Here is a 16,046-nt window from a genome sequence, read left to right on the forward strand (position 1 = left end):
TTGCTACCTGGGGTTGGTGTTATGGTTATTGTTGTTGCATTCGGAATGTTATCTGCTGTATATATGGCTAAGCCCCCCCCCCTCGCCCCTTGTACTGTGGTTCGATTTTTGAAGTGACCTGGGGCGTAACCTGGGAGTTTTGGTATTTGTTTGGTTCTACTTGTTATTTTTGTTTCTTGTATGCAGATAATATCTGGTTTGTGTTCTATATTTTGTAGTTTAGCTTTAAGATCATTGATATTACTTGATAGCCCTCTAGCATTCCATTGCCAAATTGTGATATTTTTATTTGTGCTAATCATGGTGGTGGTGGTCGTTAGCTATTTTGATTGTTGAGCCATAGTGTCATCATTTCTTAAGGAGAATTAATTGTAATGTTTCCTCTATTTGTTGTACTTTGTTTTCTGATATTAAGAGGATTTTTGATATCATTTTTTATTTGCTCAATGATTCCTACTATTTCTGGTTCATGTTCTAACTGGGGAGTTTTGTTGTCACTGTTTGGACAAAAAGAGGGGTTTGAGAGGTTTGGCTAGTTGAATGTTTGTTGGGGGGTGTTGGGTTCTGGGGTTTTGGTGGGACTGGTTTGGAGTTGTTTGAGTGTTGTTGATACAGGGTTTTATTTTGGAGAATTTCCTATTTTGCTATTTGATATTGCAAATTTTTGGTGTTCATCAGTTGGATAATCTGATTTTCTCTGATTGTATGTGAGCAATCTGGTGATTGGGGTAGATGAGGGCCTCTGCAATTGGTACATTTGGGGGTTGTTCTTCTGTATACACCAATAATGATTCCCCCCGCATTGTTTGCAGATTGTTTGGAGTTTACATTTGAAGGCAAAGTGTCCCCAATGTTGGCATTTGGTGCACATCCTTGGTTTGTTTTTGTCAGGCTCAATGAGGTATCTTATTCCTGAGGAGGATACTCGAACTAGTGGTTTGAGTGGTAGTTGCGATTCCAGTACTACCGTTTTGGTCTCTTGCTATTTGTAGTTTTTGAGTCTGAATGCCCTGTTAATGGGTGTCCCCCCTTCTTTAAGTTGAATGGTTAATTGTTCATTAGTAAGTTTTTGGATTTTCCCTTTTTGTTTTAATACTGCTTTGAAGGTGGTTTGTTGTGGTCTGGGTGTAAATTGTTTGTGGTTTGTGGGATGGGTAGGTGTTAATTTTAGGTTTTGTTTTGGGGCGTTGTTGGTTGCTTGAGTGTATTGCCTGGTTTTGCAGTGTTTCACAACAGTTATTGGAATGTTGTTTTTGTTTTCTATTTCAAAAAATTTCGCCATCTGGTTCTGAGTGCTACAGTGTACTATTATGCAACCTGTTTTTGGCCGGATGATTCTGAATTGCCCTGAATGAGCCCTGTAGAGGGCCCCTACTATACTATTTGTGGTTATGTTAAGTAAACGTGTTGAGGGGCTTTTAATGTATAAGGTTAGTTCTTCAGGGTGGAATTTGTTTTGTTTTGTTTTGGTGTTGTTGCCTGAATGGGGTTTGTTTTCCCAATTTGGGGTGAGTGGTTGATTTTGAGTTGTCATTGTTTTTAGGTGGGGCAGCTTGTGTGTTTTCAGGTTTGGACTTAGTTTTACATTTTTGATTTGACTGGTGGGTAGGGGTGGTTGTTTTTTCCTGTTCAGGTTTAGAGATTGTTTTCTTAAGCGTACGTTTTTGTCCCTGTTTAAGGGGGCCTTTTCCTTTACCTATCCCGTCCCATTTAATGTTGTTTGTTTTGGGCCTGGGGGTGGGGTTGTTTTTCTTCTTATTGTGGTTATTCTTATCCGTTTGACTATATATGAGGTTCTTCTCCGTTAACGGTTTAGATGGCCCCGGGGTTTGACTATCGTGATAGGTAGTTGCGCAGTTGGGGTTCTGTAATATATGGCTTTGATTAGTGAAGCCCTCAGGCGTTATTATAGTTGTGCTATTGTTTACCTGGATTGTTTTGGCCTGCTCTTGGTTTGGGGAGGTCTCCCCGCTGATTGTTTCCTTCCCTGTTTGCCTTGGTTCAATAATGACTGATATAGGTTTTTGTTTAGGCGATTGTGCCAGTACTAAGTAGTTGGGGGTGGGTAGTTTCATTGGTGATACTTTTTTAATCAGATTTGCGAATTCCGCTGCTATGGTTGCATCTAACTCTTCTTCCCCCACTGTAATGTCGAATAGGTTGAAGGTTATTAGTGAGTTAGGACAAAGTTTTTTTGCCTGTTCACCAATAAGTTCGAAATCTGGGGTTGAACAAATGAAGGGCAACTCAATAGCTCGGATTTCTTTGTTGTTTAGGTTTGGTGTTAAATTAAGTTTCCCTATGTTTGTCGGGGTGGTGGTGGTTTTGGAATTTGAGGTATTGCAGGTTACCATTTGTTTACGCAGTCTATTTTGCTTATAATTCCTAGCATTTCTTTCTTTAATACATATTTTGTTGAGTATTTGTGATTCCATTTCTTAACTTTGGGGTGGTTAATAAAGGGAGGTTATATGTTTGTTAGAAGTAGATAGATGCTGTTGATTTCCTTGTGGCAGAGAATCTTACAATATTACACGTGCTTGTAATTGTAAGGAGTCTGTCCAGGCGTGTACTAGTTTGAATCCTAGTGCCTGTTTTGAGGAACGGAGCTAACAGCTAGAATTGTTATTTGTTAATTTAGTAAGAAAGAAAGTGTAATTTGACGTATTTATTTTCTTTGATTGAAAATGGATTTAACAACTTTTGATGCTAATTCGTGTGCGGATTCAATCCAGGATAATCTAGTCTGAGTCCTAGAACCTGTTTAAGAAAATAGGCGGCAAATTGAGCGGTTGTAGGTTTGTTAATTAGAGGTATAGGTAATTTTTGCATAGAATAACAGCACAGAGTTTTTGTTGCCCGTAGGCTTAGTAAAATTCCTACCTTGTACTAAGTACTTATTGTAATACAAGGTGGTGTTTTCCAAGATGGCTGCTTGGCTGGGAATTCTTTGTTATTTATGGTCAAAATGGCGGCAGTACTGTTGGGCGGTCAGGTTATAAGTTCTCCTTGATCTTCTTCCCCTCCCTGTCTGGAAATGCACCCTTGAATGTTTGAATTTAAATAAAACGAGGTGTTAAATTTCCTACTGTCTGCTGGGCGGGCTGTAGGAGGGCTGCTTTTCGTTTGTTGGAAATGGCGGCTATAGACAGTTTGATGTTTGCTCCTTTGTTATATCTTCTTCCTTCCTCTTGATTTGCGAGTCTATCTGCAGGATTTGGCGGTTAATCGATTTGTACAGCTTTGATGAAACACAACCTTCCATTTAGGCGGAGAGCGTGCCTAGATAGGTATAACTTTTTGGGGGGCACCAGACAGATGCCCTTACCTAATTCAAAAAAAAAGAAATAGGTGTTTTATATCTGTGTGTACCCCCTCAGATATGCTGTGTGGTGTGTTGTTGTTTAATTATAGAATTTTTATTAAAAATTTATTTTGAAATTTTTGATGGGGTATTTTTTTTTCTCCCTAGTGTTATCTAAAGGGTTGGTCATCCGAGCCTGGTTTCTGTTCCTTCCCTTGTCATTTTTTGTAACCTTTGCTATAGGTCTCCTCGGTCTCAGTGTTTGCTATATGTGATAGTGCTATAATGTATGTGTGCTATATGGTCTGTATGCTTGAGACAGCAAATTAAGACAATTCTTTCCCCAGTTGTATTCCTATATTTTGGAATGGAGTTCCATTCCTGTTAATTTAGTTTATTTTCCTTTTTGGAATTTGGACTCTGGAACGGTGTGCTAATAAATTTATTGTAAAAGAAAGTCCTATTGTGTTATTTGAGCGATAAAGTGTGTCGTTCCTCGTGTTTATTTAATAAGAGTTTTAAACAGGTAGGTTGCTTTCGATCCAGGCTCCACCTTCATTTATTTCCATTGTGCTTCACCTGGATCGAATTAGGCGTCCCTATTTTATACAGATTACACTTTAGGTTCCCTATTGAAAGTTCCAAAATTGTTTATTTGACCACTAAGACTGGTCCACCATACAGTGCGGGAGCTGTATGATTTTTGGGATAGAGAGAAGTTTTTAAGGTCCCCAAATGTTTCTTTGTGTTACTGTTTGGTACGTACGCATGTTCTACATGGGGTGATTTTCTAGACTCTTTCATGGGCCTGTCCACTTCGCGTAGCGCCATGTGACTTAGCCCCATGATGTCCTCGTCTTCTACTTTCCCCATGTAGATTCCCTGCCCCGAGTTTGTGGTTGTAATTGAATTTGAGAGTGACGGGAGAGAGAGAAAAAAATAATAAAAAGTAAAAAATAAAATTTTTTTAAAAAAAAAATAACAAGAGGGAAGAAACCTGGGGGGGGGGGGATATGATCAATGACTCAACCCTCCTCTTTTTTTTCCCTGCATACTTTTTCCCTATAACTATTATTTGGCCACAGGCCTTCATTGTTGTTATTATATAATCTGTTATCATAAATTGTGTTTTTGTATTAAGGTTTCCATCTATCTTATAAACGTCATTTTTGCATATTTCTGCTATGATCTTATCCCTATTAACTCTGGATTTTTCACATTGAATCATTGTGTGCATTTTACTGAATGGTCCTTTATTACACAGTGGACATTTAGGCGGTACTCTGACCATGCGTCGTCTCACTGCAACCTCTCCTGTCAACCATACATCGCGCATGTATTTGAAGCAGAGGCTTTGGATTTTTAGGGAGCGGATTTTTACCCAGTGCCCCCATGATCTATTCCAGTTTACATGTATATATTTTTGTTCTATTTTACTTTTAGTTTTCGATGTAATGTCCTCCCTTATCCATTTGTATGTTAATTTGTCACTTAGATTCCATAGTTCTTTTTTGTCTCTATATTTTTGTAGTATTTCCTTTATGCTTCTAAATTTTCTGGGTATTTCTAGTTTTTTTTGTAAGTTTGTTATTATTATAAATATATAATCTGTTTCTAAAAGTAAACCCAAACCAATAAATATAAATCCCTTTCCATTGTGCCTTGGGTTCTGACTATTTATTTAAACCTATTTAAAATATTGGAACATTTTAATAATATGGGACTAGGTAGCGCTAACCCCCACCCCTTTCCCTGACCCTATACAGAGTTTTTTTTATTAATGTAGTGTGTTTTAAAATCCCAAATATAGTCTACTATCTTGTTATCAATTTTACTTAGTGTAGTATTACTAATATCTATAGATTTAAAAATATAATTCATATAGACATACATGTAGTTTTTGGCCACTTGGGCCCGTTCCATGAGGCACAATGTCGTTATTGCACAGGTTGTCACATTTTCCTCAATTTTCTCTTTTATTTTCTTACAGTTTTCTTTTTCGTCCCCTGCTCCAAAGTAGACTCCTAGTGCTTTAACTTTTTTTCTGATGAAATGGGGAGGTAATCCTGAGTGGTTTCCCCTCCAGTTGCCTATTTTTAGGATTTCAGTTTTGTCATGGTTGATTTGGGATCCTGACGCTTTTCCAAACTTTTCAAATTCTTTAACAGGTGTTTAAAATAACTTGGATCCTTTATAAAGCTGGTGCAATCATCCGCATGTTGAAGCATTTTTACCTCATCTTTTATATTTGGAACCTTTATACCTTCAATATTTGTATTAAGTTTTATACTTATGCTTAGAATTTCGATTGCTATTAAGTATAATAGCATAGACAGTGGGCAACATTGCCTCACCGATCTTTTAATTTCCAATTTATCTGTCTTCGCTCCATTTACCTGTACTCTTGAAGATATTTTATTATACAGGATTTTGGTCCATTTCTAAAAGTTTTTCCAAATCCAAATTTCTCTAGCACTTTTTGTATGTAGTTTTGTTCCAATCTGTTGAAAGCTTTTTCTTGATCGAAACGTACCATGGCACCTTTCTGGCCGGTTTCATTTATATATTCTATGATTGTTTTGATACTCAGTATGTTATTTTGTATGTCCCTACCTTTCGCTCCACATGATTGGTTTTCATTTATAATTGTTCCCATTCCCCTTTTGATTCTTTCTGCCATTATTTTACTCAAAATTTTATAGTCCATATTTAGGAGGGAGATGGGCCTCCAGTTCCTTAGATCTTCCCTGTCTCCTTTCCCTTTGTATATTAATATTATGATCCCTTCCCTCATACTTTCTGTCATTGTTTCATTTCTAAGCAAGATGTTATTGTATAACCATTCTAGTATTGGCGACAACTCACCACAGAATTTCATATAGAAATCTGGGGTGAGTCCATCTTCACCTGGGGATTTCCCTTTAGTGAAGGTTTGTATGCTTTCCTTGATTTCCTCTTGCGAGACGAAATCATCACATAAGTCTGTGTTCTGTTGATATCGTCTCGCATTCAATATCTTGAAGATATTCCGTTATCGTACCATCTTCGATTTCCGGCGATGTGTATAGTTGGCTATAGAATTTTTTTATGTGTTGTAAAATTTAGTCTTTGTCTACAGTTTTCTTATTCCCATTTAATTTAAGGCTGTCTAAAGTCCCCCCCCCCTTATTTCTTCCCGTTTGTACAAACCTTCCGCTTTTTTTATATATATTTCAGTGTAGTTACCTGCCTTTCTTTCTCTACATCTCCTTCGCTCATCTATTATTTTATTCAGTCTGTCTTTTAGTTGTTTGTCTACATCCTCTATGTTGTTCTTCATAAGTTGGAATTCTATTGCTTCTTTTTCCATGTTTAGTTTGTTGCTTCTTATTTGAGAAAATTTTATGGCTATATTTTTTATCTTTTTTTAAGTTGATCCCATTCACTAATTATATACAAATTCCCTTTATTTAAAAAATACTTTCTTTCTTTTTTTATTTCCTTAACAAATTATATATCCTCTAGTATTTTGTTATTTAGTTTCCAGTATCCTTTACCCCACTTACTTTTTGACTTTAGTTCTACTTTCAAATATATAAGCTTATGGTCTGTTATTTTAAAATCCGTAATACCTGCTTCTCTGTACTTTTGTTCATCATAATTTGTGCATAATAATTTGTCTAGTCAACTTTCCTTGTTTGTTTTATAGTCAAACGTATATTGTTGTCTCGGCATATTTAAAACCTTATAAACTTCTGTAAGTTTGTGGTTTCGCATTAAATTAATCATGTCTGGCTTAAACCTCTTGTCGTTTGTTGTTAATTCACCCGCCCTGTCAATATTTTTCCCCACCCAATTTAAATCTCCCCTTAGTATAACATTTTCCATTGTGTATTTTTCTAGATACTTATTTAGTTTTCCCAAGAATTCTTGTTTGTGATGTTTGCTCGCAGGCATGTATAAATTAATGAAGCGTGTATGTATGTGTAATAATCTGCCTTTAAAGTATTCCCCTTCCTCCTTCCTTTCCCAGTTTATTCCTCTTCTGTTCTTTACTAAAGTGGCCACTCCACCTTTTACATCTTTTCCTTCGAAATCATTTGTTACTAATACACCATTTAGTCTATCTTCACATAAGGCTTTAAGTTCATTATTGAATCCATTATGTGTTTCCTGTATCAGTAATAGGTCATAAGTCAAATCTTTAACAAATTTAAGAATTTTGTGTTTATTGACGCCATTTACATTTATCGACAAAACTTGGAAGTTTTTTCCCTCCATTTTTTTTTTGACGCCTCCATGTTGCCGCTTTGATGGTTAATAATAAATGCCCCTGTTTTTATTTCTTTAAATATTGTTCTAGCTTATATCCCGCTAATTGGTTTGTGAAATTATTGTGTAGCTACTATTTTGGGGTACTGGTTTCCCTCTCCCCAGAAATGCTGCTTAGAGTTTTTTTCCACCGATGTAGTAATTCCTAGCGTATTAGTTCTGTCTATTGTGTTTTCCTGTACAGTTCCCAATGTATTATCATTTTTTTGTGTCCTGTGCATCCTGTGCGTCACTTTCATTTTCAGTCACCGTTTCAAATCTATCGTCGTCGTTATCGTCATCGTCATCGCCATCATTCCCATTTTCACTTTCTACTTCGCTTGTCATCTCACAGTCATCATCATTTCCTTCCGCTCTTTTCTTTTTGAGTTGAGTTTTTGGCACCTTGGTTTCATTTGGTTTTGTACTCAAAGTGTCTTTGCTGTCATCCTCTATCTCTTTCTCTTGGGGTGAATCCTGGCCCGAGTCTGCTTTCCGTTTTTTTCTGTTTCTTCTTGGTAGTCGGGTGGACGTTAGAGGTTTTATGCCTATTAGATCATTGACCCCATTTGTTGTTAGGCTTTCAGGGCCCTCTTGTCCTTCCTCCTCCATTAGTCCCTCGAATCTGTTTCTAAGTAGAAAAGGCTCTCTTTCCTGAGTTTTCAATTTTCCCGTTTTTTTGGGCTTGTTGGATGTTGCCCCATTCAGGTTATTTTTGGTGTATTTTCTCCGATTTCTGATATGTCGACTGCTGGTAGCTGGTTAATTACATCTTCTTCCTCATTGTTATTGTTAATGTTGTTGTTGTTGCTACCGCTCTCTGTTCTGACTTGTCTTATCAGGGCGCATACTTGGTCTTGTACGTCCCCGTTTTGGTTTTTAGGCATTGCAGCGGCTTTATTTGCAAATGTTTCTTTCTGTGCTGTGGGCTTTGTTGGTGGTAGGGGGCACTCCCTGGGACCATGGCCCGTTTGCAGATATCTTGGGCGCTTTCTATCGTGTTCAGCGCCCTTGTACCAGCTTTTGATTCTAAATCCAAGGACGTAGAAATATATCAACATTTTTCTGGCTTCTTCTTCAGTCATGTAGAGTATTCTACCCCCAGATCTTATTGGGGCGAAGCCCCATACTGTTGCCATTTTGTGCGTGATCACCTTTATGTGGAATTTTGTTTCAACTTTTCTCACCACTTCTTCTGTTGATACTTCTAGTGGGAGTCCTATAATATGAACTTCGATAGCCCTAGGCTCTATTTCACGCACAAAGGGTTCAATCGGTCCTACTGTTGCTGTCACCCCCTTAATGTCGATTGTCGCCATGTTTAGAAGGTGGGTTGGCTGTTTAGGGTAAATTACATATTTATTGATGACTGCATTTTGTGCCCCACCAATTTTCCCTAAATCTAGTCCCAACGTATGTAGTGCCATGAGGATCTCACCTTGCCTTGGCACATTGGCAATATTGCCGAAGTCCATAGTCTGGCACCCTTCCGGGTGGTACACTACTAACCTCCTATCTTCCAACCCTAGTGTGAAAGTACTGTTTAAGTTAGGACCCCTTAGGACCTGTTGTGGCGGGTATTGTTTCCGTCACCTCTGACTCCATTCTATGCTTTTGAACTATATTCACAAACTTAGGGTCACACACCACTAATAGAATTCTCTATTTATAGAGGTCTGTAATACTCCAATTATAGGCGGTCACACCCTATAGAGTTTGTACTCACTAATTCTTTACCAAAACAAATACATGTACGCCCACGATGGAGTAAAGGTCATAAATGGCATAAAGCAAAATTACAAGATTTTACCAAAGGTGCATATTTCCTATATAAGGCATTAATGAAAATGGCAAAGTGGAAAAAAGTAAACCTGTAATCTCAAAGTGGAGTAAAAGTCATTGAAACAAAAATACAAAAAATGAATGTTCACATATTTCAAATTTGTGCCTCGTTTCCCAACTGGGACACGAAACACAACAAAACATAGATGAAAATAAATTGCAAAATTGAGAAAGGTGGAGCTAATTACCTGTACTCTCAGAGGGGAGTAAAGGTCATTGATTCACAATGACAGATGCAAACAATAAGGGTTTTCAACCTAATTTTGCTCCCACTTGCTTGCTTAGGCGGCATTGTACTACTGCTGTCCTGTACTACTGATAGGTATAACGTGGCGTCTGTTTTGGTGGTCTTCTCCCTTCGGCGGTCTTGAGTTGAATGATGATGATGGTCAGACTTGAGACTACCCCGTTTTTATGGTCAAAGCGCGGACGTGAAGGAAAACATACCTACACGGTTTTCGAGTCGGAACGCTAAATTAGTGTCATGTGAGGGATAGAGAGAAGTCAAAGAGCATGAATCATGATGTCCATAGCAAAACAAATGACAAAGGCATTTTTTTCTTCCAAAACACATCATTTTTATTCAAATAACTCATCACTAACAAGTAACAAACATTTTTAACAATAACCATTGAATATAACATTAAACATTTTTTTCAACTCACTATCTATTTTGGACATGGCTGACAACGTTGTGAATGAAATTGTGATTTCTACTGTTGGAAGTCATTGGGCCATTGATGTACACTTCGCTTCCTAGCTAAAGACAAAATATAAGCATAATGGTCACAAAACCATCAATCTACTTTCTCATCGTTTCTAGAAGAATGACGATCAAAATAAGTCACTAAATGTTCTAAAGAATATCCCAGACTGCGATGATGCAGAAAATACACACAATATTGTCCACACACCAAGGAATCTGTGCCTTGTAATTTCACATTATTGAATCGTGTGGTCTGAGCATTTCTTCTCATAAAGTCAATGATATCGTCTTCCAAAGTGGGCAATCCATACGACTCGAAATATTCCATACATCCTTCTTGAGGAAAGTAGACGGCTACCCAGTGGGTTCCTGGAAGATGACAGTCGTCCGTGTTGATCACATAAGCTTGATGGTCTTGACGTTTGCGATGAGGGAGTTCATCTTTAGCACATACGACAGGATTCCAAGAAGCAGTATACAAACTGTGGTTCAAAAGATAATAAAGTTCCCAGGTATCCATTTTTTGTGTGTTTTTTCTTCACATGTGATAATAAGTGATCAATTCGATCCTGACTTTCTCTTGGAAAATGTCTGACAAGTAAATGGGTATTAGCTCCGACTTCGTACCCTGGTCCAAGAGAGTTTCGATGCGACGGATCTCCAGAGGCGTTAATGGAGGAGAAGAATATTTACGCAAGTCTTTATACCACTGATCAAACACGAATTCATCCGAGATGAGACTCCAAGATTTTTCCAGATACTCGTCCAATTTTTCTTCTTGACTCAGCATCAGACATTTATCGTGTTGAATTTGACTGGGATGATCGTTTTTGACATCCATAGCAATCTTTCTTGATCAATTCCTTAATTTTATCTCCCAGGACTGTAGCAAACAGGAGACTAAATGTGCTTCTTGTTCTGGCCATCGGGACTTCATCATTATGACTTCTTCGTCTATGTCTTGGGATTCTTCTTCCATGGTCTCCTCACATTCCATGTCCAAAGTTTCTCCACTTGGTAAAGAGGGATAACAGTCTTCCATGGCTTCTAATAGTCTAGAATGACTTCTCTCAAACTGTTGATTTCTATCGTATTATCGAATTCGGCATACATAATGACGTTTACCGTTTGGTCTTAAGGTGGGTTTGCAAACTGAAGTTCCACACGAATCTGGCTACATAATCGTCGTACTTAATACCGTGACTGGTGTTGGTTCCTAACTGTCCGGTGGCTTCGTACAGGGACAAGTACGATCTCAAGTAATTCTTCTGGGCAAAGTTAGGTTCGAAGGGTCGGGTACACAAGGTTTTGCAATCGCGACTGACTTCGATCTTGGACACATTGTAATGCTTAAACTCAAAAGGATTTTCATTGCCTGCTCCGTTGAAGGCTGAATTCTTGACGATACCAATAATCAAACGTTTTGGTAGCTGTCCTTGGAACAGATGATCTTCGATCATGGATAGCTGTCCAGCAGGAATAGTGATCGTTTTCACTTCCACTCTTCGTATCGGATACTTGGCGGTCGTTTTGCTCAACGTGTGACTGATGTCGTTTCCCACTTTAGGTCACACTTCCACACGACGCACGTAGAGCCTGGCTTCTTCGATTTTGGTTTTGTAAGTGGCATCAGCAGCAGCCATCAAGTGGAAAGCGACATTACTAGGATTCAGTCTCAGGCGGATATCCACTCCGTTCAGCAAATACTTTTCTTGTAACCACATGTCCAAATGCAATTGATCCATCAGTTCTAAACTACGGCTTGCTTTGATTTTCTCTTTACGGCTATTATATCCCACATTTTTAAGATTGACACCTTCTGGTGCAGATATGTCGTTAAACTTGTCTGCCGTGTCAGGTTTCCATACCACGCAAGCATCCAGATGAGTGATTTTGGCTTCTGTGCCGTACGACAAGAGATTTTCCAGGTACGCTTGATAAGGGTAAGTATCCATGGTGCTGCTGACCAGTTTATTATTCAAGTACAAGTCCACTTGACTGAACAAGGAATGCATGAAATTGTTGACGGGGGCTATATTATCTGTATCGTCTATATTGCTACCGTCCGATTCGGTTACTTTGACTTTCAGGTACAAGTAACTACTGTTCAGATCGATGTAATCTTCGGGCTGTCCTTTGATTTCAAACTCGATGGGTGCTGAATCCGTCAAAGAGGAGACGGGGTGAAATTCCTCCCACTGAGATTCTTGCATCGTCATCATGGTAGGCGGCATGGCAAACAGATCCAGTTCCGACTTGAATCAGGCGCAAGACTCTCGGTGCATCATTTTTCTCTTTCTCAATAACTTGATAATCAAAAACGTCTAAGTCTCGAACGGTTCTTCTTTTCTTTGTCTTTCTAGCTTTTGAAGTGTGAAGTCTTCTGAAGGAGTGTTTTCTTCGTCGTCTCTTTCTGCCTTGTCCTTGCTGTGGCTTCAGGGAAACAGGAATGCCTGACTCGGCAGCGTTCAGGGCATTTATAGGCGTTTCTCGTCGGCCTAAAATGTCTTTGCCCGTTTGTAACAAGACATTTTTGCCTGCTCTCAAGAAGGCTTCTTTAGGGTTTTGATTGTCGATGATGACATTTTGGAGAAATTCTTTACCGTGTGTCAATGCCGCATCTTTCAAGGCGTGCAATCCGCGTGTCACCATCGATTTCAACACTGGGGCCACCGAACGAAAAGCTGATTTTAACATATCTCCTAAACCGTGTCCTTGCTGTCGAGCACTGCCTCGGTACACTGGATACATGACTTATGAGTCGTTAGAAAATCGTTTTCAAAAATGGAATTTCACCGTGACATTCCCTTCGGTGAATGGAATATTTTGTCCCAGATCTCCTTTTAAAACAATGTTGACAGTGTCCAAATAAGACTTGCTGACGGGCAAATAGTGAGGATGTACAAATTCGCGATGAACGTGATAAGTGTTTCCACCTTCCTCGTCAGCGTTCGTGGCAGAATCCACTTTGAAAGGAATGACACGCAGTAACGGTACGGAGGTGTGTCCCACCACGTTGTACTCCACTACATCGGAGTACACAAAGATCAAATTCAGTCCTTGGTTCAGTTCTACCGAGGAACGAAATAACTTGGTAAAAGAATCGTTGTCGGAAATGACTGGTAATTCGTTTTTCTTGATCATGGCCATCCTCATCTCCATGTCTCCGCCCAACATGTCAAACAATTCAGGACAAAATAAAAAAGACAACATTTTGTTCCCCTCAGGAAATTTCATCAGGAGGCGACGAGCTACTTTGTGGTACTCCAGGGTGACACTTTTTCTGACACTCTCCAAAGCTTTAAGAAACACGACATTAAACCTGGAAGCAATGGTGCTCACCAAATGTTGTACGCTAAAATAATAGCCTGAGGGAACGAACAAGTGATAGGTCGGCTTTTGAGTTTTTGTGTTAGGTGTTTTCTTATCATATTTTACATGGGTATCCAAGTACTGTTGCAATTGCTCGTCATGAACTTCCACCTCAAATTAGTTTTGATTGGGAAGGACATTAAGGACTTGGGTTGGGTGAATCATTTCTACCAAAGCCACTACCCAATGGGCTTCGTGATCTAATTGGATGACCTGAAGTAATTTGGCCGTGTAACAGCACAACGTGTTCTTGGGAAACACCTCCATGGAACTGTCACTGGGTAAGGTTAAGTAAAATTGGTTATAATGACTCATAACTCCAGAGTTCTGTGGCTGCCCGAGGGGTTACTGGAAGTCAGAGGAGTGTCTCCGCCCAAAATGGGGTTGTTGTTGTTGTTAGAGTGGTGACTGGCACTGGCACTGGACACAAGGTTCCCGTTGTTCCCGTTCGAGGTGAATTTCACAGAGGGATTGGGAAGAAGGTAACCGATGCAACTGCTCAATAAAATGGTGCACAATTGTTTGTCTCCTTGTTGCAAACTCAAATTGGCGATGGCTGCACCGATGGCACAATACACCACAAAGATTTGGCAGAAAAGACGATTTGCGTTTTAGGCACACGTTCTCCATACCACACCCACAAGGGTTGTTTCTGTAAATCTTGCAGAGAAGAACTGGGTGAAGGAGTGGTCGCAGTAACTGAGTCTGTGTGAAAGGGCATGATGGTCACTTCTTTTTATAGTCAATGACTTGTGAAGCGTCGATCCAAGAATAAAAACTGGGTGGATATCGTTTCCAACGTACTTTGACTTCTTTGACACGTCGTTTGCCCACTTTACGGGTTCTGAGTTCGATAATGCTTTCGATGTCGTACAAGTCGTCTTCTTTTTTGGTGACACGTTGTAACTCAGGCAAGTAAAACGTTCCTTTTAACACTTCTCTGTTCATGTCTTCCAATTTATAGACGGTAGGATGACGGCCATGCACTCGCCCAGTGACACGAAACAATTCGGTGGTCCAGTTACGTAAGTAACCTTTGTCGAAATTGCGTTTGGTTTTACCAATACGCACCCAATCTCCTACGGCCAACACTCCACTTATCTTGGGGACAGCCCCCGTCGGGGACGTACCAAACAGACGATCAGAAACCAGCACTTTATTTGTCGGGAGTCACCTCTTGCGGAGCACGTCCAATGCTTCGATGGTAAGATTGGTTGTACGCTTGCACCAGGTGCACTAAGATGTCAATGTACTTCACAGTGAGGTGATGCGTAAAATATTTCCACATGCGTTCTTTCAAAGTGCGTTGAAAACGTTCCACGATGCTGGCTTTGGTTTCAGGATTCTCGGTGGTAAGGAAAAAGAATGTCAAGCTTCTTTAATTCTTTTTGGAAAGCTTGGTTCAGAAATTCGGTGCCTTTGTCCGTTTGCCATCGAAGAGGGTGACGACCACTTTCTTTCAACACCTGTTGGAGGGCTCGCATTAACTCGTTGCTCGATTTGGAAGTCAATGGCACGACCCAGGCATATTTGGAAAAGACGTCGATGACACAAAACAAATATTTGTAGCCACGATTGTAAGTGGACAAATCAGAGACATCGGCTAAATCGGCTTGCCATTGATGATCGATGCCTTCCGCTTGGGTGCGACTTCTAGAAAACTTGCATCGAATGGGTTTGTGTAAAGTGTAGGTAGCTTGTTCTTGTAACCATCGTTGTACTTGAGGTAAACGGAGACTTTTCAGACGAGTTTTGGCAGCACGATACAATTTTTGAACTCCTCCGTAACCTGCAGGATGGGATGGATCGTAGTAAATGCTGGCTAACACCTTTTCCATTTTGTTTGTTTCTCAATAAGTGACCCACTCTTCGCTGATGCTACTTTGAATGGGGCGAAAGGGCGGCATGGAAAAGGATTTACGTGTCCGATGGCCTACGGGAGTAGAAGTCGAAGCTAGTGGTGGAGGTGGTAATGGAATGGCTTTGGTCTCCTTTTCTTTTTCCACTTCTGGTTTCCCTTCTTTCTTTTTCACTTCTGTCGAAGGAGGGGTGGCAATCATCTTTTTAACTCAAGCTTTCATTTCTTCTCGTTGGGGTGTGGGGGAAGGGGTCAACAAAGATGCTGAAATCTTACTAGAAATGGGAGCTGCTGACGGTGTTTCAAAAACTTCTCGTATCTCTTCTTCCTCAGGCCTATGTGGGGTAGCGTCTCTGGTGACCCCTGGGGATGGTAGTGGCAGTGGTGGTGGTTGTGCTGTGGGGGACGGACTTTTCATCAAGGTCTTAAAATCTTTCAGAGTGGGTAGAGCTGTTTCGTCTAAAGCTTTCTGGTGAAAGAGTTGCAGTCGTTGCAAGAGTTGACCGTACTTTTGCAATTTTTCTGTTTCGGACAAATCGTGGCGATCCATCAATGACTGCAATTCGTGTTGTAACTGAGACATCTCGGTCAAATTGGGATTGGGAGGCAAATGCGGGCTCTGCTGTTATTGCCAACGATGGTATTCAATCCATCGTTTGTAAGGCACTAAAGCT

The sequence above is a fragment of the Sinohyriopsis cumingii genome, chromosome 7 (genome assembly GCF_028554795.1).
Source record: "Sinohyriopsis cumingii isolate HCF-2022 chromosome 7, ASM2855479v2, whole genome shotgun sequence".
Classification (NCBI taxonomy): domain Eukaryota; kingdom Metazoa; phylum Mollusca; class Bivalvia; order Unionida; family Unionidae; genus Sinohyriopsis; species Sinohyriopsis cumingii.